Consider the following 26,294-nt stretch of genomic DNA (forward strand, 5'->3'; position numbering starts at 1 on the left):
ATTTTCATACACCATTTGTTTGATCCAAGGACGAATCATATTAAAATTGGTGATAAACGGTCCAAATTTAGATATTGCTCCCATTTATATTTTCGTTCGATTTCAAATCGGTTCATTTATAGGTATAGCACCCATATATATGTTTCATCCGATTTGCCCTTCACAAGAATGATATTTGAAGCCAGATATCAGATTTACTCAGAAATGCCTCTGCCAAATTTCATTAAAATCGGCTCATTTTTGGATATACCTCCCATATTTATCTTCAGCCGATTTGATGATTATTGTTTATCAAGTATGTAACATTAGCCCAAAATGGAAGACACATAAAGTCAATAAGCATTAAAAATATCTACTTCACATAAATTTCCAAAACAAACGATTACATTTTATAGGTAGCTCTGCTAAATATATAGAGTGGTGTAGAATATTATGTAGTCGACTTTTGGCCTTTCTTTACTGTATTATTAACAATTTTGCAATTTTGTACATATTAAGTATTCAAATTTGTTTTGTTCACAATGAAGTTTGAAGTATAATAACTCGTACTTTGACGCTTTTCCCAAGAAATGACTTTTGACGATTTCCAGGAACTGTAGTTGAATTTTCTGACAAAATAATTTTATGGATTTTTTTGCAACAGTACCGTTAAAAGCGAGTTTTTAACCATAATATTAAAAAAGAATCAAAAAGACACCTTTTTGGAATCGCTTGAGGGTTATAATTTTAGACCAAACTATTCTTATTTCCAATATTGGTGGAGACAGTATGTATGGATGGATTCCGGAGGACTTTTCCGCCTCTATTTAAATTAATTTGCTAATTAAACTTTCAGAACGCCGTATATTCTTTTTTAGCCCCTAGACCAGTGTGATATTTCTACCGCAATGTGGACAAAACGAGGTGAAACGATATGCTGAGGGTATATTTCTTTTGGCGCTTTTGACATTTTATAATTTGTTTTCTCCTCTACATTTTTTTCTACTCTATATTCTCTCGGTGAAATTTGCCTTGGGGTTTGAGAATATAGAAGCAACGCTCTACCATAACTGACGGAAAACTATGAAAAATCTTTACCAAATCCTTGCTAAAAGATATACAAATGAACTTAGTTTAACTTCAATTTTATACCCTCCACCTTGGAAAGGAGGGTATATTAACTTTGTCATTCCGTTTGTAACATCCTTAAATATTCGTCTTAGACCCCATAAAGTATATATATTCATAATCAGCATAAAATTCTAAGTCGATTTAACGATGTCCGTCTGTCTGTCTGTCCGTCTGTCTGTCCGTCTGTCTGTCTGTCTGTCTGTCTGTTGAAATCACGATACAGCCCCCATTATTTGACGTAGAGCGCCAAAATTTAGCAGAGCTATTTGCATTGTGTCTAGGATGGTTGGTATTGAAAATGAGATATATCGGTCCACGTTCTGATATAGTCCCCATATAACGGTACATCCCGATATTCGGTATTTTGATGATTTATGCCACATTTTTTCACGGATTTGTCTGGAAATTGGTATTTGTAGGTCATAACGGGTCCCTGAGCGTGTGGCAAAACATTGCATATATAGGTCCACGTTGTGGTATAGCCCCCATATAAAGGTACCTCCCGATATTCGGTATTTTAGTTTTTTTTTGCCACATTTTTTTACGGATTTGTCTAAAAATTGGTATTTGTGGGTCATAATGGTTTCCAGCTCCGGTGGCGAAACATTGCATGTATGGGTTCATGATTTGGTATAGCCCCCATATAACGGTACCTCCCGATATTCGGTAATTTGATGATTTTCGCAACCTTTTTTCACGGATTTGTCTGAAAATTGGTATTTGTGGGTCATAATGGGTTCCAGCTCCGGTGGCGAAACATTGCATGTATGGGTTCATGATTTGGTATAGCCCCCATATAACGGTACCTCCCGATATTCGGTAATTTGATGATTTTCGCAACCTTTTTTCACGGATTTGTCTGAAAATTGGTATTTGTGGGTCATAATGGGTTCCAGCTCCGGTGGCGAAACATTGCATGTATGGGTCCATGTTTTGGTATAGCCCCCATATAACAGTACCTCCCGATATTCGGTATTTTTATGGTTTTTGCCACACTTTTTTCACTGATTTGTCTAAAAATTGGTATTTGTGGGTCATAATGGGTCCTAGTTCGTGTAGCGAAACATTGTAATTATAGGTCCACGTTTTGGTGTAGCCCCTATATAACGGTACCTGCCGATATTCGTCATTTTAATGGTTTTTGCCACATTTCTTCTAATGTTTCTTTTACCCTAAGGTGGAGGGTATTAAAAGTTTGGCCCGGCCGAACTTAATGTTTTTTTACTTGTTCAAATTACACGTGTCTGCTCACACGTAACTAATTGAAGATGGTCTTCAGACACGCTGCCCTAAGGTAAGCACATTCAAGTGTATTGGTCCAAATTTCCCCCAAACAGGGACAGAACCCTAAGAAACACACCGGATGTAATGGTATTGGTAAACCAAATCACGTTATTGTTTATATCAACAAACCACACGGTTAAAATGGAACGAACGAGGAAAACGTGGATGATAAGTACGGCAGAAAGAGGAAGCCAAAACATGTCTCACAGTTAGCGGCATTGTGTGGAACCCTTAAAAGATGTTAGCAAAACAAAAAAGCAAAACATTTTAATAAAATCCCAGTATTTTTCTCTTGGCTCGAGGAAAAGCTTTTGTGTGGTGCAGAGCAAAAGCTTTTACAGCATCCTTGTGATGCTGAGTGCCGTAACAGCAAAAGGCTTTCGTTTTGGAATCATGTGAAATCAGTTGCAGATAAACTTCAAAACGTTACGGTCGCAATTGCGGAATTAAATCGAAACGGTACGGTTCAAAAAAAAAAAAAAGGAAAAAACATTAAAACAGAAAATTTTCTAGGAGAAGTATTGTCTGTGTGTGTGTGTGCGTGCGTGTGACACTGAAAGAATTCTGAAGCAAAACAAAAACAAAAAAAATTAAAGGTGAATACGGTATTTTTTTAAGGCGTTTTCATGAGAAAAAACGGACGAGTATGGAAAACAGTAGAAATTAAATGAAAACAAATCCCCAAAACGAGTACAACGACCAGAGTTTAGCTGGCATCGGGACATTAAAACCCGTCAAGGATATCGAATATCTTTTTTTAAAGCAAAAGTTAAATAACAAGTTTTGTATTTTTGTGCAAAGCATCATTACCCCTCTCATCGTTGAGCAAATGGGAACAAACTGAAGATGATGATGTCATTATGAAATGTCGTTGTTAATTTTTAGCGACGTTTTTTTTTCGACTCAAATGAAAATGGGGTTTTAAAAGATTGATAAATTAAAGATTTGAAAAAGGGGAGAAATTTAAAAATTTTCGAAAAAAAAACAGAAACAACAAAAAGGTTACAAAATCCATGCCCTTAGTGACAAAATAAATTTTAACTCCGTCAATTTGTTTAACATTTAAAAATTGTATTGGATTTGATGTGATTCGGTGTTAAGATCCCTCAAAAGAAAACGACAACAACAAAAAAACATAAGAGGATTAATTCAAATCTCCTTAGAATCAAAAAAAAAAAAAAATATTTAAAGACGCAACGCAACGGCTTTCAATAACAAATCCCCGATATCGTTTCAAACAACATACATATTTATATATAAAAAACTTGTGTGTGTGAGAGTGTATGAGTTTACCAAACACACACACACATACATTGATATATGTGTCATCTATATGTTCCATCTAAATACCCCATCTATATAGTCTTGTGAGTATTGAGACATCATCATCAACATCAGATAATTGTGGATTACTCAAGGGCAACCAAACCAAACCAACCAACAAACAAACCAAACGACCGACCAAACAACCACCCAACAAACAGACAGACTTGCTGCCGCCATCAGTATTATCATTTTGTGATTTGCTTTTGGTGTGTGCAAAAACATTCTCCGCCTATCGCCCTGCTCAAATAACCCGATTTTCGGCACACATTCTTTGTGTCTGGCTAAAGCTATAGATTGGCGAAAAAAAAGTTTCGTGTGTGTGCGTGTCTGCGTGCTCGTTTGTTATTGTCCTTAAAGTCGGTTCAATAAATTGGTAAGTGCTATGCCATGGGGCTCAATATTTTGTGTTCGATTGTTTGCGGGTGTGTGTGTGTGTGTGCATGTGGGTCGGTCTTATTGTCTAGGTCTTGGCGTTTTGGGTTATTGTTATTTCGATGCAACTGATATCGAATTCGGTTAGGTTGGGATTTTAGTTTTTGTGACATTTTCTTTTGTTTGCATATCCACACGTATGTGGTCGATAATGGAAAAGTCTCCTTTTTTAGTTTGTTTCATTCAACCGATTTTAATTTGGAATAAATAATTAAATATTAGAATTTGAAAACATACCACAACCCCAATATATATTTTGGTACTGTAAATGCTCTTATGGGATCTATCTAATTATCGAAGGCAACTAAATTACACAAAATATTAATTTGGAGATTTTTTAGGGGGCTGAGATTTACACTAAAAATTTTGTCTTTTTTAAAAAAAAAAACAGCATAACTGAAAGATAGGAAACATTATGAACATTTTTAGAAATTACAATTTTATAAACAAAAAGATCGGATGAAGATGTATGCATGTAAGGTATATGTATGAAGTACAACAACTAACATCGTTTAAAGAAAATAATTTGTCAATGACAAAATTTCAAAAATAGTTGTTTTCAAAGTCAAAAAATATCTCTAGAAAGTGTGTCCTAATTCAACCAAGTGGTAGAATTGCAATTTAAGCCTCCGTTCTTCGATTCAATGCTAAACATTTTGTGATTAAAAAATAAATAAAATATATTTTTGTGTCAAAGCTATTAAAATCTCAGACAGATAATTTCTGAAAAAATTATTTTTAAAAAAGCAAATGAAAAATAATTGGTAACGGTAAATTAATATATACATATTAAGAGCTCTAAATACCATGTAGTGCAGATAATTCGGTAAAATAAGCTAAAATATATCAAATGCCTAAAAACAGACGATATATTTTTTGCCAAGGTATCGAGGGCTTATTGAAGGGGCCTCCTTCAAAATACATATCTACTACATTATAAAAACAAATGTTGAGCAAAATTCCAAAATCCTCTATATGATTTCCTGCATCTTCGATATGTGTATCAATGTAAAGGTCGGACGAGTGCCTTTCATATTCGTGTTTCCGTTAATTTTGGTATTCTTTTCATACAAAATTGTGGTCACCGGAAAAATATTATTCTGTGGCCATCAAAAATGCTAGGCTTCAGTATTTTGTAAGCGATTTTTCTAAATTTTATTCTTTTCTGTCAAAAAGCCATTCCGAATTGGCATTTTAGACCACCTAAAAAAAAAAATAAATCCCCTTCTTTGATATATGAGATTTTGTTATATATGTGACATGGTGGATATCAGCACCAATTTAACGGTCGGAAGTGACGTTTCTGTGTATTTGTCATTTTACTGAAATTACAAATATTCACGGTTCAATTGAAAGTTTCGTATCGTTTACATAAAAGTTATGGTATATTTCAGCCGCTAAATATTATTCGATAGTCATTCAAATTGTTAGGCTTCTTTCCATGGCTAAACTCTAGGCCTGTGCAATATTTCCAGTAGATTTGACGATAATTGTGACCACTAGTGTATCTATGGAATTTGTATTTTTTGGTTCATTTCAATCCGTTAATATTTGGCGATCAATACAATAGGCTTCTATTCTAACCTTAACCCCACCTCCATCTAAAATTTCGTTAGGATTGGGCGACCTGTAGCCATTTAATTTAACATGAATTACAATTTAACATGAATACATAGCTAGATCATAGTTAAAATACATAAAATAGGGAGATATCTTCATAATATATAAATAAATGGACCACTTTCAAAATAATTAGAAACTGATAGCCATTGTTGGAGTCAATTTTTTTGTCCAAGTTAGTTTTCGAAGCTTTAAATTTTCTTTTTTTCTAAACTAAAACAACTTTGTGCTCTTGAAGATAAACTGAGGAGATTATTAAAGATAGAATGAGAGTCAATTTTTTTTAAATTTATTCCACAGTTTATTTTTGACTGCATTCAAGTATTTCTAAAAATTGCACATATCGGCTCACTCTCTGAGCCGATATAATTCCCCACAAAAGTCATATAATATAAATCGAGACGAATACTTGGTCTAGTCTCAGCATGGTACGTGGTATATATGGTATATTTTTATCAGAACATGGAGTCAAAATTGTATGCAACAATATGTTCAATATTTGCCCACTGGTCAGAACTTTTAATAATTGCAACAACCCCATTTTTTTTTTTGCAAAGATTATACACAGCATTATTTTTACAAATATTTGATCTATTATATATATTGGACAAAGGTTATATATAAATATATGGTTATGTGGTAAGGGGAAATATATCAGTCGACTCAGCCTAAAAGTGTGAGGTATTGACCTAAAAATTCAAATAAAGCATTCTGATAGTGAACAAAAAATGCGTGCAGGATTGAAATCCATATATTTTTGGAATGAACAATGGATTCGGAGTTAACATTAACATTTAATATTCATTCAAACAATTTTAAAAATAGGACTAGGAAACCATATAATGCAGCCATTGTAGGATTGTTATCTACCTAAATATTCAATGTGCTGTCACCGGAGCTAGAACTCATTACGAACTACATATACGAATTTTTAGACAAGTCCGTAGAAAAATGTGACAAAAATCATCAATATATAGTATATAAGGAGGTGTCATTATATGGGGAATATACCAAAATATGGACCGCTAATTTTCAATACCAACCATCCTAGATACTTAACAAATTGCAGTGCCAAGTTTTGAAGTAACCTAGGATATGATGTATATATATGTATTTCACAAAGCATTAAACGCTATCTTAAAATGACATAAAGTTAACACTCAACATAAGACCAGGTCTTTAGAATGGGAAACTTTCACAACATCCGTTAAATTTGTATAATTATTCAGTTATGATGTGCCTTAAAATATGAAACTTCCTTCTTTTCTAAAAGAACATTTCTAACCCATCACAATACGATTTTATTGTCGAAATATTTTAAAATACATTAGCCTTACCTCTATGCTGAGAGCTACGGGATGAGATAAAAAAAATCTACAACAAAGTCAATCGCCATAATTTTTACATTTTTTAATTTTTTAGAATAAGTTTTAGAATAAGTTTAGCTTTGTCCGAATAGGTCACCTTTGGCATGAATTATGGCCTTCAAACGGAGTCCTGTTGGAATGTCCAATGTTATGGCGGCCCACACCATCACCATGGCCGGCACTTGAGTTCTGCTGGCCAACCGAAGGTGAACATTTTCAGCTGACCTCTTTGGCAAGTAAACACGATCATTTTGTTTGTTTACAAACTGCTGGACAATCAATGTTTTCTTATCGGAGCGGAGAAACCCAAATTCAAATTAGGCAGTTCACCACTTTCGGCCAAGCGAAGCAACTCTTTAGCTCCTTTGAGTCTATTTTTTCAGATGCGATGTAAGTTCTTGTCCTTTTTGGAATTTCAAGGGCTTTACCCCGAGCCCATTTTTCAATATTTGCCGAATGGAATATTGTGATATATTTAGCTCACGAGCCATTTTTCGGTCACTGCGACGCGGATTTCGATCAAGTCGGTTCTATACTTTTGAAACCATTTCTGCTGATGTTGCTGTTTTCTTCCGTCCACTTCCTTGACGTCGGGCTAAGCTACCAGTGTCACGGTAATGAGCAATGGTACGAGACACAAGAGATTTATTCACAGTTAAAGACTGGAGTGCTCTAACGATAGCCACTTTTGATTTTCCAGCCAAATATAAAGAACACACTATCACGCTTGAATTCCGTCACGAATGACTTTTTTTCTGGAAAATGATCTCATAAATGCTTTTGTGCGCTTGGAAACAAAATAAGAGCTGTCACTGGAATAATTTTAACAGCTGCCGGACGAGTGGCTTAGAAATGACAGCAGTTTGAAGTTGGTTGCAGTTTTTTTATCTCACCCTCTATTTGTGCTGGATGTTAAAATATTTTAAAGTCAATGCGAATATTTATGCTGTGGTATTTATTGGAAAGTCTAAATTACGAATTGTAAATAAATGAGATAATGCGATATCCTTAAAATACATAAAATCGGTGTCAGCACCTACTCGAATGTGGACCGATTTCGATTTATTTATTTTTATTATTGTTATTATTATTATTATTTTTTTTTTTTTGACACAATCAATTAATATCAGCTAATTTTGTAAAATGTGATCGAAACCTTCAAAAAACCTAGAATCGGGCGGTGCCGTTAAAAGAGAACGTCAATAAATGTGAAACGATATATTCCATTTTCATATTAAGCGTTCCCTTCGAACGACAAACCGCCAATATTGTAGACTTGTTTTAGAATTGTGCATTTCCTCAAGATTTTGTATGACAGAGGGTATAAAAATACAAATTCAAACCAAATTATATCAAAAAAGTCTTGGGTTATAGGACGGTTATAACACCAAACAAATGCTAATCAAGTTCATGTCACCCACTCAGCATCTGCAGGTGCCATAAATAAACAAATAATGTCCCTTACTAATTGCTACCCCCCGCCACTCTTCCACAATAAAACATATTAAGAAAGTTATGCCCTGTTTTATAGTACAAGCGACATAAAATATGGCAACTTACAAATTTGTTTTCCTTTTTTTATAGGCAAAGTAGTGTTGACATCTAATGCATTATTTGTGTTCTACACTTTACATCACTCGCCCATTCCACCCCACCATGCCAAGAAAAACGACCTCTATAAAAACGTTACAAATGACTTTGGGAAAAAATTGTGGTGGTTTTAAATTGGACAAATATTCTAGATTGATATTTAAAGGTGACATAAAGTGTGACAAACTTTTGTAATATCCCAACAACGTTGAAATAACAAAAGTCATAAAAGTGGTAACACCCCGGCCAAAACAGCCACCACCTCAACCACCACCAACCGCCATAAACCAAGTTCATGCCATGGGCCAAGCGTTGAAACCACAGAGTCCTATTTGCAGTCAGTCGCTACTGTCTTTTATAACCGAGAATAGTATCACTACCACCAATGCCACCGCCATTGTCGCCGCAATGACTGCTGCGAGGTGTGTGTGTGTATGAGTCATTGTGTGAGTGAATGTGGGTGTTCATGTGGTGCGTGTGTGTGTTGTAAGGGTGTTTCGGGGTAAGCTTAAACATTGCCATTGTGTATGGCAGTCACACAGATGTTGTGGTTTCTTTTATGACTACGACTTTCTGTAAACTGTCTTACAAAAGGCAAGTGCTACTGCACTATATGTTCACATGACTGACTTACATATATACGTAGATAAGATGTACACGGATATAGGGTAAATAAAATGGGTCGAGTCAATGTAATCAGAAAAAAACCAACACATAAAAAAGGTGTTCAAAAGCACAGATGTAGACCGTAATGTAATTGGTATGTGTAAAGTCGCGTCAATAGGGAAAACCTAAGTCCTTGAAAGTAGAATTGAAATTATTTTTTGACAAAATGTCAAAATTTCTGAATTTCTACTAAAATTCATTAATCTACTTTCTTTAAGCTATAATTTCAATTCCAAGGCCATTTCAGAATTTTATTTGTATGCGATATGATATCTTTCGCAGTTGGTCATTTTTATTTTCAGATTTTTAGTTGTCGCCCGCTGAATGTAGGAATGGTTGAAGTTCTCTCAGAGATTATTTTTGTCGGAAATATTTAAAATTTAACCGACTAGAAGAGTAATATTATGTCAAAGGATTTTTTTTAATATTAGAATTTTGGAATTATTACTTTTTTCTTCATCATTTATTCCGACAAATTGTGCATCATCGAAATAACAACTCATTTGAATCCGATATGTCCGTGGCTGTATTTAAATATATCTGTCTAGTATTTTTTTATACCCTCCAGTATGGAGGGTATATTAAGTTTGTCATTCCGTTTATAACACCTCGAAATACACATTTTAGACCCCACAAAGTACATACATTCTTGATCAGCATAAAATTCTATGCCGATTTAGCGATGTCCATCGGTCTGTGGAAATCACTCTAGCTTCCGAACGAATTGAAGTAGATTGATAAAATTTTACTCAAATGTATATTATGTCTGCAGGACATATTAAAAATGGGCCATGTAGGTCCACGTTTTGGTATAGCCCCAGTAAAACGATACCTCCCGATATTCGGTATTTTGATGATTTTAGGGACATTATTCACCGGAATTCTTTCAAATTTGGTATTTTAAGTTCGTAATAGACACTACAGCCTATGCCAGAAAATTGTCTGTGCAGGTCCACGTCTTCGTATAGGCCCCACATAACGGTACCTCCCTATATTCGGTATTTTTAATGATTTTAGCGTCATTATTCACCGGATTGTTTCAAATTACGTATTTAGAGTTCGCAGTGGGAACTACAGTCTGTGATTGAAACTTGTCTATGCAAGTCCAGGTCTCCGTAGAGGCCCCATATATCAGAACCTCCCTATATTCGGTGTTTTGGCGATTTTAGGTACAATACTCACCGAAGTTGTTTGAGATGTCGTATTTGAAGTTCGTAATGTGACAGGAAATTGTCTATGCAGGTCCACGTCTTCATATAACTCCGATATAACGGTACCTCCCTACATATGGTATTTTAAAGATTTTAGCTACATTATTCACCGTTTATTTCAAGTTTTGAATTTTAAAAGGGTAATGGCTTATGACAAACAATGCTTATGTACGTCCATGTCGTATATATCCCAATATACCGGCTATATTGGGTATTTTTAAAATTCTAATAGAATTTTTAACGGATTTTATTTTTAGAAAATTTCAAATTCGTTCCAAATGGTGGAGGGTATTCAAAGTTCGGCCCGGTAGAACTGCTTTATAAATTTTTTCATTCAAGTTAAGAACTTTAAAAATTGTAAACATATGTTTATTTGTTATTCTGCCTCCCCTAAACATCATGTTGTTTTAAATATCCTATCTCACAATATTCCATCGATTTTTCTGCGAATATTTTTTTAATGACTTCCATAAAGAGAATCGTATTTTTTATATATTTTTAAAAGTTGTTGCCCTAAAACAGCGTTTTGTATAAAAATGCATATTTTAAGGACTTCCTGGTCAAGAAACACGTATATTTGTCAAAAGTAGGCTAGTCAAAAATTATTGATTTTTAAAAATACATTTACAGTTTTCTGAATAATAACAGAATAAATCGTGGATTTTCAATATTAAATTTTAAATTTGTTCTTAATTTTTTTCTAAAATTTTGCAAACCTTTAAGTTTGTAAATGACATATGTCGGTCCACGTCTTCGTATAGCCCCCATATAACTCCAGATATTCGATATTTTTTGATTTTGGAGATATTTTTCTGTTTTAAATTTCTTAGTTGAAGTTCGTAATGTGTACTCCAATCTATGACAAAAAAAAAATAGCTATTCAGGTCCACGTCTTCATATAGCTCCTATATAACGGTACATCCTAATATTCGCACTTTTGATGATTTTGGCTCCCCATTTTGCCGAAATGGTTTCAAATTTGGTATTTGAAGTTCGGAATCGGTACTACAGTATATGACAAAAAATGAATTATGAATATCCACGACTTCGTAAAGGTGTTCCATTTGAGAGGTATTTTTCTATGGGATTTTTTGGAAATATTTTAAAGTTCCTTAAAAAAATGGTGGTGTGTATCAATAAAGTTTACTTGGTTTTTTATTAATATTTTTAAATTCCGATACTTTAAAAAAATTACACTTATTTCCATAGTTATTCTGCTATTATGCTATTAAAAATATTTCGAACCTTTTCTTAAAAAAGCATATCCCTTAAATATCCACAATTCCGACTATAAAAATGGTAAACAAAACTCTTCTTAAAACTATTCCTTAAAATTCCACAATTCTTCACCTGATAGCCCCTATAATAATATCCCTTAACCTTCCACGATTTTTGAACTGATAGCCGTACAAAAAATCTCCATAATTCCTCAATTTTTTTACTTTTTAGCCCTTCAGAATAAATTGTAAATTAATCTGTAATTTATATTAATAATATAAAATGTTTCATATATTTAATTTTCAATGAATACTACTTGTAGCAAAAAAGTTCAAATGATAACTCAAGGACTCTAAATAATTAAAGTTCACATTCGTATTCGGGCAAACTCCCTTCAGACACAACAATAGTATTAATTAAAATCTTCTTTCTACAAATCTCATTTTGTCAGTTTCGATCTCTATATATACCGCATATCGTGCATCCCTAACTTAACATATGACACATAACAAAAAGTAGCCTCCCCTATCATAACCCTATTCCAGCTGACAATAGGCAAAAGTGTCCGCTATTTTAAGCCGTAAACATTTGTTTAACTTTGGCGTATGCATGTAAATATGTACACAGGCATGTGTATGGTATGTACATACTCGTATATGACAGGATCTTGAACACACACACACACAATAAACAATTGTATATGTGACGCACACTTTAAAGAATCTTCTACGCTTTTATTGTTAGCATTCGTGGTAGGATGGCACTTTTTTGTATTGTGAACGGTTGGTTACGATTGTCTAGTTTTGTTTTGGAAGGGGAGTGAAGCGGCGGGGTCGCCTAAGAATAGTGGCTTAGATAATGTTGGTTATGACAAAGCAGGTCGGGGTCTATATCTGTTTAGACAAATAAAAAGTACTTCTTTGTTTCTTTAATTCACAAAAAAAAGGAAAGAAAGAAAATTCAGGGCCATTTACGTCCACTGTTGACTGACGTGCAAAGTGCCTATTTAAATGGGTGCATGTGTGGTTGGCGGAAATTGTTGTGCAAGGAATTTTATGTAATGAATGATTTGGTTGGACAATTTAATCTGTATTTCCGTAAATATTTTTCATATCATAATTTGTTTTGCCATTTCAGTCTCGATATTTAAGGTCGATATTTAGGGGGAACCAAATCTACATTGTCCTTAAAAACTTAGAAATGACTAATAAGGCTCGAACGCTAATGCTCCTCCAAAAGTTTTCAAAAAAAGTCGATGCTAGTAACCTTACAGGGATTAATTGAAAGAATACAAGGTATCCGTGTCTGAATTGAGCTTAGATTATAGCCAGGATATAAAACCTACAGTCAGAGAAGTAATAAAAAAACAACACAAAAACCAAATGAAGAGAATATCTTCCAATAGTAAATAGTCCAATTCGAAACACCAAGCGACTTTCTGCCAAATACATTTTCAGAATACAAATAAGGCAAGAAGGGTATTTTGTCTTAAGCGTCTTAAAATCCAGAAACTCTTTTTCCTCATATTTTGGATGGAAGGCCCCCCAACACTTCTCAACTTCGCCATGGAAACAGGAATAAATCCCTAACATATATAGGATGTGTATATATAAAATAAATAAATAGTAACTATTAATCGAGTGTACTAAGTATCATCAGGAGAATAGAAAAATACTTGAAATCAAAATGATCAAAAAAAAAAAACAACAGTTATTTCATATACTTTCAAAAATAAACAAAAATATATCGATAGACCTTCAAAAAATACTTCTTAAAATCCCACTTTTTTAACTAAATATACCTTCAAATATTAATCATCAAAAATATATGATTGTTGCCCTGATAGTCCTTCAAAGAAAATTCCTTGAAAAAACATGCGTTTTGACATTACAAAAAATTTTCCGTAGCTACTGTAATGTTTTTGATAAGATAGTCGTGCTAGAGGATGAGATAAAGAACTGCAACAAAGTCAAACTCCATAATTTTTAATTTTTTTTTTTTAAATTTTATTGAACGAAACAAAAAATATCGGAAATAGCATAAAATTTTAGAATGAATTTTGATTTTTTCTTATTGGCCACCTTTGACACGAATTATGGCATTCAAACGGCCAATGAAATTGTTACACGCCGCCCGAATATTGCTCTGTGGTATTTTGGCCCATTCCCGGCGAAGCGCTAGCTTGAGATGATCGATACTTTGGTATTTTTTAGTGCCAACCTTGCTTTCCAAAATACTCCAGACACAATAGTCCAACAGATTGGTATCTAGGGATTTTGGTGGCCATTGCGGGCTGGAAATGAAGCGAGGAACCTCATTGTGTAACCATTCTTGGGTGACGCGGGCTGAGTGCGATGGTGCTAAATCCTGCTGGAATGTCCAAGGTCTGCGACCAAAAGGTTTGCGTGCCCAAGGCTTTAATACACTCTCCACTCTCCAATGGCTTTACCCCGAACTCATTTTAAAATATTTGCCGAATTTAATATTGCGATATTTTGAGCTCACGAGCCATTTTCGGCCACTGCGACGCGGGTTTCGATCAAGTCCATTTCTGCTGATGTTGCTATTTTCTTCCTTACACTTCCTTGACGTCGGGCTACGCTACCAGGATCACGGTAACGAGCAATGGTAAGAGACACAAAAGATATATTCACATTTAAATGCGGGGTGCTCTAACGATAGCCACTTGTGGTTTTCCAGCCAAATATGAAGAAATCACACTATCACGCTTGAATTCCATCACGACTTACTTTTTTTCTGGAAAATTCTCACCAAAATGCTTTTGTAGGCTTGTAAACAATATATTATGCTGTCACTGGAATAATTTTAACGAGTGCCCTAGAAACGACAGCAGTCTTTTCACAGCAGTTTTTTCATCTCACCCTGTAATCGCCGTCTGTCTGTCTGTTGAAATCACAATACATCCATTTGCCATATTTTTTGCGCATTTGTCTGAAAAGTGGTATTTGTAGGTCATAATGGTTCCTAGTTCATGTGACGAAACATTGTATGTATAGGTTCACGATTTAAGATAGCCTCCATATAACCTGCCGATATTCGGTATTTTGATGATTTTTGCCACATTTTCCCACGAATATGTCTAAAAATTGGTATTTGTGGGTCATAATGGGTTCTAATATTTCCTTTACCCTTAGGTGGGCGGAATAAAAAGTTCCGCCTGGCCGAACTTAGTGTTTATACCCTACAACAGTATGTGTTGGGGGTATTATAAGTTTGATTGGGCCAAAAATTTTGTAACACCTCGAACTATTGGTTTCCCACATAGGAAAGTAAATATGGATCTTCCTATCTCGCCGAGCTGAGTCGATCAAGCTATGTATGTCCGTCCGTCTGTCTGTCCATGTTAATTTGTAATCACTCTACAAGTCGCAATTATAGCCCGATCTTCACGAAATTTGGAGGTGGGGATAGGGGCCAGAATATAACCATATTGCTTTTGGAGATGATCGCATAATATCTAGGGGTGTAAAAAACTGAAAATTTTCCAGATTTTGCAGCTGCTCTACAAGTCGCAATTATAGACCAATCGAAGGTAGCATGTTCCTAGAGCTTAGAGCTGGGCAGAAGCCTTCCAATTTTGATGGACATCGGGTAATATTTAGTGGGTGAATAATAATAATGTTAATAAAGATTTTGTAGTATTTTGTGACATTTTTTAATTTTTTCATATTTTTATCGCATGCGATTTTTTCAATTTGACTTATAATATTGAAGTGTATATTTTGTAATATTTTTTCACCTTACAACACAGTTTGGGGTTATTATTATATACAGGTTGCAATTATCGGCCGATCTTCACGAAAATTTTCACAAGTGTAGGGTTAGGCTCAGACCTATTGTTTTCAAAGATGTCCGCAATATATTTAGAGGTTGAAATGGACCAACAAGTAAATATGTTCCTGATTTTGCAGCCGGGCACAGGGACACAAATACAATCCAAAGTACACGAAGTCTCACATGAAGTTAGAGTTTAGGACAGCGGATAGAATGGACCACTACTTTTGTGTGAAAAAATACTAGCATTACTTATCCGATGTACACAAAAGCCGAACTTCTGGTTTTTTTATGCTGATTTCGTTAACGAATATAGCCAAATTTCGTAGACAAGCAATTCGTATAGATGAATCTAAATTTGGAGATACAGAGGGACATCTTGCTTTTGGAGATGATCGAAAAATATTTAGGGGCTCAAATGAACCAAAAACAAAAAAAAATGTTCTGATCACACAATTGAAGCCAATCAACACGCCTGAGGAGAGAGCACGACGGAGTGCGTAAATAATGTGCAAATGTCCCTGGTCAAAATGCTAAGGATAATATCTGGGCAGTGCTCCGTTACATAATTTCGAAAGCGAAATCTTCCAAAATGGATTTGGACATAAGGAGGCTTCTAACATATTGTAGTGTTGTAGGGTATCACATGGTCGGCCCCGCATGACTGTAGCCTTTGCTTACTTATTTTTACGTGTTGAAACAGAGTTCTGGTACGTCAATTATTTTAAAAAACATTTTTAATTCCTAGTTTTTAAGAAGACATTATATTGGGGTTGAAGCCAGAGATAATTTGTGATACTGCGGCTGTGTTTTTCGTTCCCATATCCATTTAGCATTTCATACATCATAAATATTGTTTTTCCCTATGCTCCCCGTCAATAATGGCCTTCTCGGGATGAGCATTGGAATGAGTACATATATGACTCTCTCTCTGCACTTAACCATAGAAATATATTCATATATTTATAGGTACAAATGTGATGTCGTTGTTTTGTTTATCTTTCGTCTTTTGTTGTTGACAAGCACAGCTCACATGAACAAGGAAATATGCGTGTGTATGTGTTGTGCATATTTATTTTGCTTTGCTTCTATTTTAGTTTAGATTGCTTTCCTCTTCTGCGCTTGAGAACGTATGTGTGTGTACACGCATTGAGAAGTGTTCCCACTTCAATAGCACTTGTATTCATTCCCTTCGTAATGAATTTTGCTGTGTCTTTGTGTTTGAATTATTTTTCTTTGCTCTTTGAGTTGAAGATGAAGAACTTTCTTCGTACTCTTGTCTTATTTTCGTGACAAATATTTTTTTTGTCTGTTGGTTTTATTTATTTGATTTTTTTGCTGTTTTCCTAAGTCTTTCTTTTGCATAACTTAAGTGTTTCTAGATTTATATTTCCAGTAGAGAATTTTCTCGTTTTGACACTGTGTGTGTGTGCGTGAAAGAACATCTAGCTAAGAATTATTCGTCCATTATGAGCTTGAGCTATGAGTTGAAAGATGTTATAAATTTTGTTAAGCCTTAGAACTGCCAGTGACATTTGCCATTGATGCTTCTAGATGTCATCGGTTAATGGGAATCACAATAATAAGTGGCCTGCTGAGAAATTACTTCATTGCTACGCTCTTGAAGTGTGAGCTATTTTTGTTGTTTGGATTTTCTATTTCCAAAACAATGTGGGAATATTTGGGAAATAAAAATTATAAAACTTAAGAAGCATAGAAAATTCTTTAAGAAACCTTTCAAAAACATTCTTGAAAATAGACTATTATTTACCAAATAGTTGTACAAAATTGTTCTCAAAAATTCCTAGATTATTGTTCAAAGCTAGTGTTTTTCCAGGAACACTTGAAAATTCACAAATTCTGCCAAGAGTCTAAAACTCCTTTAAAAGAGTTTCTCATAGAATAAACACGCTGTTCGATAAAATTCAAATTTTCAAAAATTATGGAAAAATCCAGCAAGTTATGAAAGTAGAGCTAAAAAGCAGAAGAAAAGTGTATCGGTGTTTTGAAAGTTCACACCGAAAATTAACCTAAATATGAGGGACAAGTTGTACATCTTTCACATGGTCCTTAAAAAAATATTTTTTAAAAAATCCACGTTTTTTGGTCTTCAGGTCCTTGAAAAAATATTTTTTAAAAAATCCTCGTTTTTTGGTCTTCAGGTCCTTGAAAAATATTCTTTAAAAAATCCACGTTTTTTGGTCTTCGGGTCCTTGAAAAAATATTCTTTAAAAAATCCACGTTTTTTTTGGTCTTCAGGTCCTAGAAAAAATATTCTTTAAAAAAACACGTTTTTTGGTCTTTAGGTCCTTAAAAAAATATTCTTTAAAAAATCCTCGTTTTTTTGGTCTTCAGGTCCTTGAAAAAATATCCTTTACAAAATCCACGTTTTTTGGTCTTTAGGTCCTTGAAAAAATATTCTTTAAAAAATCCTCGTTTTTTTGGTCTTCAGGTCCTTGAAAACATATTCTTTAAAAAATCCACTTTTTTTTGGTCTATGAAAAAAAAATTGAAAAAAAAATATTCTTTAAAAAATCCAGGTTTCTTTGGTCTTTGAAAAAAAAATTTTAAAAAATATTTTTTAAAAAATCCACGTTATTTTGGTCTTTGAAAAAAAATATTCTTTAAAAAATCCACGTTTTTTTGGTCTTTGAAAAATAAATTGAAAAAAAATATTCTTTAAAAAATCCACGTTTTTTTGGTCTTTGAAAAATAAATTGAAAAAAAATATTCTTTAAAAAATCCACGTTTTTTTGGTCTTTGAAAAATAAATTGAAAAAAAATATTCTTTAAAAAATCCACGTTTTTTGGACTTTGAAAAAAAAATTGAAAAAAATATTCTTTAAAAAATCGACGTTAATTAATCCTTGAAAAAATATTCTTTAAAAAATCCGCGTTTATTGGTCTGATGGTCCTTGAAAAATATTCTTTAAAAAATCCGCGTTTATTGGTCTGATGGTCCTTGAAAAATATTCTTCAAAAAATCCAAGTTTATTGGTCTGATGGTCCTTGAAAAAAAATTCTTTAAAAAATCCACTTTTTTTGGTCTTCAGGTCCTTAAAAAAATATTCTTTAAAAAATCCACGTTTATTGTTGAGTTGGTTTTTGAAAAAAAAATTAAAATTCACGAATTTTGATCTGATGTTCCTTGAATTTTTTTTTTTTTTTTTTAAATCCAGGTTTATTTGTCTTAAGGTCCTTGAGAAAATATTCTTTAAAAAAATTAGGTTTATTTGTCTTAAGGTTCTTGAAAAAATATTCTTTGAAAAATCTACGTTTATTGGTCCTTGAAAAAATATTCGTTAAAAATCCATGATTATTGTAAAAAAATCCACGTTTATTGGTCCTTGAAAAAATATTCTTTTAAAAAATCTAGTTTTATTTGTCTTAAGGTTCTTGAAAAAATATTCTTTTAAAAAATCTAGGTTTATTTGTCTTAAGGTTCTTGAAAAAATATTCTTTAAAAAATCCACGTTTATTGGTCCTTGAAAAAATATTCTTTAAAAATCCACGATTATTGTAAAAAAAATCCACGTTTTTTGGTCCTTGAAAAAATATTCTTTAAAAATCCACGATTATTGTAAAAAAAATCCACGTTTTTTGGTCCTTGAAAAAATATTCTTTAAAAATCCACGATTATTGTAAAAAAAATCCACGTTTTTTGGTCCTTGAAAAAATATTCTTTAAAAATCCACGATTATTGTAAAAAAAATCCACGTTTATTGGTCCTTGAAAAAATATTCTTTAAAAATCCACGATTATTGTAAAAAAAATCCACGTTTATTGGTCCTTGAATAAATATTCTTTTAAAAAATCCACGTTTATTGGTCCTTGAAAAAATATTCTTAAAAAAATCCACGTTTATTGGTCCTTGAAACAATATTCTTTAAAAAATCCACGTTTATTGGTCCTTGAAAAAATATTCTTAAAAAAATCCACGTTTATTGGTCCTTGAAACAATATTCTTTAAAAAATCCACGTTTATTGGTCCTTAAAAGAATATTCTTTAAAAATCCACATTTATTGGTCCTTGAAAAAATATTCTTTAAAAACTCCACGTTTATTAGTCCTTGAAAAAATATTCTTTAAAAATTCCACCAATGGTCCTTGAAAAAATATTCTATAAAAAATCCACGTTTATTGGTCCTTGAAAAAATATTTTTTAAAAGGCCACGTTTATTGGTCCTTGAAAAAATATTCTTTAAAAAATCCACGTTTATTGGTCCTTGAAAAAAACATTATTTTAATTTTCTTTAAAACTCTATGTGTATTGGTCTCTTTTTTAATTTTTTAGCATTTCTTATTTTCTCGTGAAATGTAAATTTCTGCTATATTTTCATAACCGATCTCCTTTTTGTGTAAAATATTTGCCACAATTTAACTATTTGCTGATTTAACATGCCTAAATCAACATTCACTGTTATTGTAAATGTGCAAAAATTGAATAAAAATATTTAGACAAGATATTTTGCTATTTAGCAAATTTAATTGTTGAATTCAATTTCACTCATATTTTTGTGGGCGTATTGCTACGCTGCGAACTCGCTGCTAGATAGGAGTTGGTTCCAGTCATTGTTTGTCTGTCTATTCACAAAATTACATTTCTCATTCATTCATAAAAACGAACGAGCGACCGAACGAACAACGACGGTAGGTGGATACGTGGCTGTTTTGTAAGCACAATTTATGTTGTTTTTGTTGCCTAGCAGCAGCAGTCATCCAACCAGCCAGCCAGCCATCCACTCATATTAAAATAATATTACGATGTACGGATATATGGGTGTGTGTATGTATCTGCGCTTTTTATGTGCAGATGTATTGGAATCAGTTGTTAAGACTTTATGCTCGTTATACTTTTCTACGTTCGTTTAGATCTCCATAAATAAGTGAATACCATTAAATATGTATTTTTTATGGTAGACAATTTCAATGTAGTAACTGCTCTCACACACACTTATAAATTGATGCTTTGTACTTTCATTACCATAGAGTAAATGTGAGCCATATGTGAGCTCCAAAGAAAGCCGAATGTTAAGATCATTATTATCATTATTATGGCATCATTATTTTGGATTTACTTGCATGGGCTTATTTTTCATAGATGTGACCGTAAAATGATGTCATTAAATATGACAATTTTAATGTGGAATATAATGCAATACAGGTTGTTGTTGTTGTATTTATCCGTCGGCATTTGCTTTTAATGAGAATGAGCGGAACGTGGTAATAAACTGAGGGCAGAACTACGCAAAGAAAATGGAAAATATTTAGGAGAGATCAGGTAATTTTTAAGGATTTTTATTCTCTTTAGTATCTTCTCGAATTCAGAGGAATACTACTGTGTTTTAGTAAAATATTTTCTGAGGAATTTAAGCTCTTTTACAAAAAAAAAAAAAAAAAAAAAAAAAAAAAAAAGAAATTAAAAAGCAGTAAGTTCGGCTGGGCCGAACTTCGTTCCATTTGGAACGAATTTGGAAATTAAAAAAAAAAAATAAAATCCTTAAAAAATGCTGTTAAATTTTAAAAATACCGAATATGGCCGTTATATATGGGGTCTATACGACGTGGACCTACATAGGCATTGTTTGCCATTAGTCATTACCATATTCAAATTCGAAACTTGAAATAAACGGTGAATAAGGTAGCTAAAATTATCAAAATATTGTATATAGGGAGGTACCGTTATATCGGAGCTGTGCGAAGAGCTGGACCAGCATAGACAATTTTCTGTCACAGGCTAAAGCATCCATTACTTACGTCAAATTCGATATCTCAAACCATTTCGGTGGGTATTGTACCTAAACTCGTCAAAATACCGAATATCGAGGGGTGCCATTGTATGGGGGCTATACGATATCGTAGACCGATATTACCCATCTTCGAACTTGACCTGCCTGTAGACAAAATACTGATCTGTGCAAAATTTTAACTTCCTAACTTAATACGTTTTGACCCTTCATACTATTCAAGGTGTAGGTTATAAAAAGTATATATCAACTGTGTACAATAGTCCCATGTAAGATGGTTCTTTGAACCCAAATCAGCCCAAATTCACATTTTAGCCAAATCTAAGGGAAAATCTGGTTTTGTAGGAATGTTGCATCTTACTAAAATCTCAAATAACCAAAACTTGAGAAAATTAGTTTGAAAATGTATCGCTAAAATAAGTCAAATACTCTAAATCAGGGAAAACTCTTATGTGCGGGCTATATAAAAATGTAGACCGAAATGACCCATATTTTAAACAAATGATGAATGACGTGTAAACCATAGGACTGTATCAAAATTAAAACTCTACCGTACCTTTTGCGGAGTATAGAGCAAAATAGTTGAAGCCCTTTGTGTATGGTTAACGCTATAAATAATGGACCCTAAAAAAGTTTGGCCCAGGAACCCAATATCCTTTTCTATTCACTTAGAATCTCCCAAATCCAAAGATTGTCTGTTGCACAGTGTTATTACTCACGAAAGCATATAACGGTAACTGCGATTTAAAGTATATTTAAGGGTTCGGAATCTGGAAATTTTTAATTCGCTATACTCTTTTTGTGTAGTCCGTATAATACGGTGCTTTTTCCTACTCGGTATTACACTGATTGCAGTCCCAACGAATTTCGCACTTTCAGTTCTATTTGGAAGGAAGCACGATGTAAGTTCTGAAGTTGGAAAGCTATATGCCAATTCTAGTCAGGAAAGATCACCATTCAACATCGTATTGTGCATCTTTCATTCAGAATACAAAGCTTTCAGAATTTTCTGATCTTCTCAAAAACTTTTGGTTACATTTTCTATTATTTTTAAGAACTTTTCTCCAAGGACACTAAGCTATTATATATTTTTTTCATTGTTCAGTACACCTGTTGCAAAACGTATTACGTGATTTATATAAATATATATTATATAAATATCATATATTTGATATCACTCATACGCAGAGTTTTCATACAAACGACCGGAGTCCCCACCCGTAGATAATGAACTAGTTTGTTATGTATTTTATTATACCCTCCACCATAGTATTAAGTTTGTCATTCCGACCTCGAAATATACATTTTACACCCCACAAAGTATATATATTCTATATTCAGCATAAAATTCTATGTCGACTTAGCGATGTCCGTCCGTCTGTCCGTCTATGTGGAAATCACTCTAGCTTCCGAACGAAATGAAGTAGATTGATACAATTTTACTCAAATGTATATTATGTCTGCAGGACTCTTGGTATTGAAAATGGGCCATCAGGGTCTACGTTTTGGTATAGCCCCCATATAACGGTACATTCCAATATTCGGTGTTTTGATCATTTTAGTGACAGAATTGTTTCAAATTTAGTATTTAAAGTTCGAAATGTATACTACAGCCTACGGTAAAAAATTGACTGTGTAGGTCCACGTCTTCGTATAGCCCCCATATAACGGTACCCCCCAATTTTTTTTCTTTTAAGTTTCGCATTTGAATATTGGGATGGCTTATGACAAAAGTTACCTATGCAGGTCCATGTCGACGTATAAACCCTAAAATAACAGCTACACTCGGTATTTTAAAGATTTTAACAGAATTTTTAAAGGATTCTATAGTTTTTGAGAATTGAAAAATTCGTTCCAAATGGTGGAGGGTATTCAAAGTTTGGTCCGGTCGAACTTACAATTTTTTTACTTGTTATGGAATGATCTTTTCAAGGTCTTATGGCTGTATTAAGAATATTTTTTAACCTCTGAGTGATCTTATGTTAATGGAAGGTATTTTTTTTTCAATTTCTTCTGAACTTGAGATACTACTTGAAGGTAATTTCATAATAGAAGGTATCGTAGATATAGGAAGGAATCTTAGAGATACTCTTTATGTTGAGGTTCCTGGTTCATGACGCCGATGAGCTATCAGTCGATACCTCAACAATTAACTGTTGTCATCAAGAGAGGATGATTACTAAGAAAGAAGAAGCAAGAAGCAAAACTTTTGGCACAAAAAATAGAATTATTTTTACAATCAAATTTTATTTAGCAACACGTAAGTATCGTCTGAATGCCTGTTGCGTTGTCTAAAATTCATAATTATTGTTGTTCGTCTTCGTACAAAAAATACTTTCGGCTCTAAATCTATTCTGTAGATTTAGAACCCCTACAAGTCAATATGCCTGTATCGGAACTCGTACACTCTATATAGAAGTTCTTTTACAACTCAATATTAAATGAGTTATGGCCATTTGAAAATACTTAATAATGCATGCCTAGAAAAGAACTCACAAATAACACCTGAAAACTCAAGCAACTCAATATTTAAAGTGTTATGGCCATTTTAATTTATTAATTATACCCTACACCACAAGGTGGTCAGGGTATTATGTCTTTGTGCATTTGTTTGTAACAGGCAAAAGGAAACGAGATAGATCCATAGTTCCTTTTGATGATCTGCATAGAATCACATTCTGAGTCGATTTATGCATGTCCGTCCGTCCGTCTGTCCGTCCGTCCGTCCGTCTGTCCGTCTGTCCATGTATTTTTGTAAACAAAGTACAGGTCGCATTTATTGCCCGATCCAGATGAAATTTTGCACAGATCATTTGTTTGGCCCAAGGACGAACCCTATTGAAATTGGAGATAATCGGTCAAAATTTAGATATAGCTCCCATATATATGTTCGTCCGATTTGCCTTTTATTGTGCACCAAACGTGTAATATCAGCCCGAATTGTGTGGAATTTTGCATATACACCCAAATTAGGCCTGAACATAAGTATGCCAAATTTGATCGAAATCGGTTCAGATATAGCTATAGCTCCCATGTATATTGTTCATCCGATTTGTTATTTTTGTCCACCACCGCCGTAATATGCACTCTGCAACAACAATATTTGGCGAAATATATTAAATACAGCTCAGAAATACATTTGCTAAATTTTATCCAGATCAGTTCAGATTTGGATATAGCTCCCATATATAACTTCGTCCGATTTACCATTTATTGTGCACCAAACGTCTAATATTTGTCCAAATGGGATTAAATTGGGCACTTACGACCGAATTGAAAGTAGAAGCTATTATGTCAAATTTGGTGAAGATCGGTTCAGATATAGCTATAGCTCCCATATAGACTGTTCATCCGATTTGTTATATTTGTTACCCACAGCCTTAATATGCACTCCGTAACAACTATATTCAGGGAAATATATCAAATACAGCTCAGAAATATCTTTGCCAAATTTCTTCGTGATCGGTACAGATTTGGATATAGCTCCCATATATATCTTTATCCGATTTCAAATTAATTGTGAACTAAATGGATAATACAAGTCCGAATTTAAAAGATACAAATGTTACGGCAAATTTAGTTATTTGAACTTTAAATAATAATTATAATCATAGCGTGTATGAGTGAATTCTCTCATAAAAATTTTTAATTGTTATGCGGAGCTCTACTAAATTAGCAAAGTGGTGTAGGGTATCATAAAGTCGGTCCGCCCGACTTTAAGACCTTCTTTACTGGTTTTAATTTAATAATTTTGTAGAAGGTCGTTAGGGAGGATTCTTCCTTAAAAGATCTTTTAAATATCTTCTATTTAAAAGAGACTTTGAAAAAGCCTTTTAACCTTTTCACTCTCTTAAAGTGTTGGAAAGATATCTATAAAAATTTCGTCTTTACAATACGAATTCCAATAAAAAAATTACCACAAATAACCCAGATTAATTTTAATAACCGCACAAAACTTTCTCCAAGCCTTTAATAATACCAAGTCGTTACGTTTTCTCTTTAGTGATGGCTGCTTTTACTGAAAAACCCATTAGCCCCGACGCTTCACACCTGCCAGACAGCAGCCATAACGGCAAGCGTATTTTCTCATGACTTTATTACTTTGATAAGTTGTAAAGAATTTGCATAAATTTAAAATCACTTAAATAGCGCCCAACAACTGCTTCTCGATGTCGATGATCCACTATCCAAGGGGAGTTGGTGAAAGTGAAGATATTTTCTTTGTGCACTTTCAAAACGATAACCTTTATGTGTGGGTGGAAGTGAGTGTGTATGTGCACGTGTTTCCAAATTGTTTCCTTGAATGTAATGGCAAATTTAAATTTTCGTTATCCTTTAGGCATAAAAATAAGTTTATGACATAATCCTTTAACATACTCATACAATAGATAGTCTCTCTCTCTCTGTCTCTGTTTGGTTAAACAACGAAAAATTAATTATTTGATGTAGCTTGAAAGGGGTTCAGCGGCAGCGGTGGCAAATTACAATAACAGAGCACCATCAGTAGAATCTTAAGCAGTTACTGCTTCACTGGTAACACCAACAACAACAAAGGGAGCTTAGATGTAAATATTCCAAGGCAATTTATAATTAAAATCTTAATGAATGTAAACAAGCGACTTGATGTAGTTGAGGCTTATTAGGATGATGGCTGAGACATTATTTATTAAGTCACTTATTAAAATTACATTATTTTTAATATTTAAAAGTTTGTATTTTGAATATTGCATAACAATCAATTAAGCTGGAACTAGGGCACATTTCGAATTTATTTATGACATTAAAATAGTTATAGTAATAGTTTTGGAAATTTTATGTTAGGCTCTAACAAAATCTTCTGGAAATCCAGGAATAAGTGATCTCTGAAAACCTTGAAAAAAATTTGCCTTTATTCTGCCACCAGTCCCTACAAAAATATTAAAAAACAA

General features: G+C 33.4%; 1 protein-coding gene across 2 annotated transcripts in view; it reads left to right on the top strand.

Annotated features, from left to right (window-relative positions):
• Window positions 1-2,819: 2,819 nt before the first annotated feature.
• Window positions 2,820-26,294, top strand: part of LOC101894833 (mucin-4-like) — a 203,953-nt gene continuing 180,478 nt past the window's right edge. For both annotated transcript variants that reach the window (XM_059124549.1, XM_059124550.1), the window contains exon 1: window positions 2,820-4,093. The gene's annotated coding sequence lies outside the window, so the exon portion shown is untranslated. The remainder of the gene's footprint in view (window positions 4,094-26,294) is intronic.

The sequence above is a fragment of the Musca domestica genome, unplaced genomic scaffold (genome assembly GCF_030504385.1).
Source record: "Musca domestica strain aabys unplaced genomic scaffold, Musca_domestica.polishedcontigs.V.1.1 3, whole genome shotgun sequence".
Classification (NCBI taxonomy): domain Eukaryota; kingdom Metazoa; phylum Arthropoda; class Insecta; order Diptera; family Muscidae; genus Musca; species Musca domestica.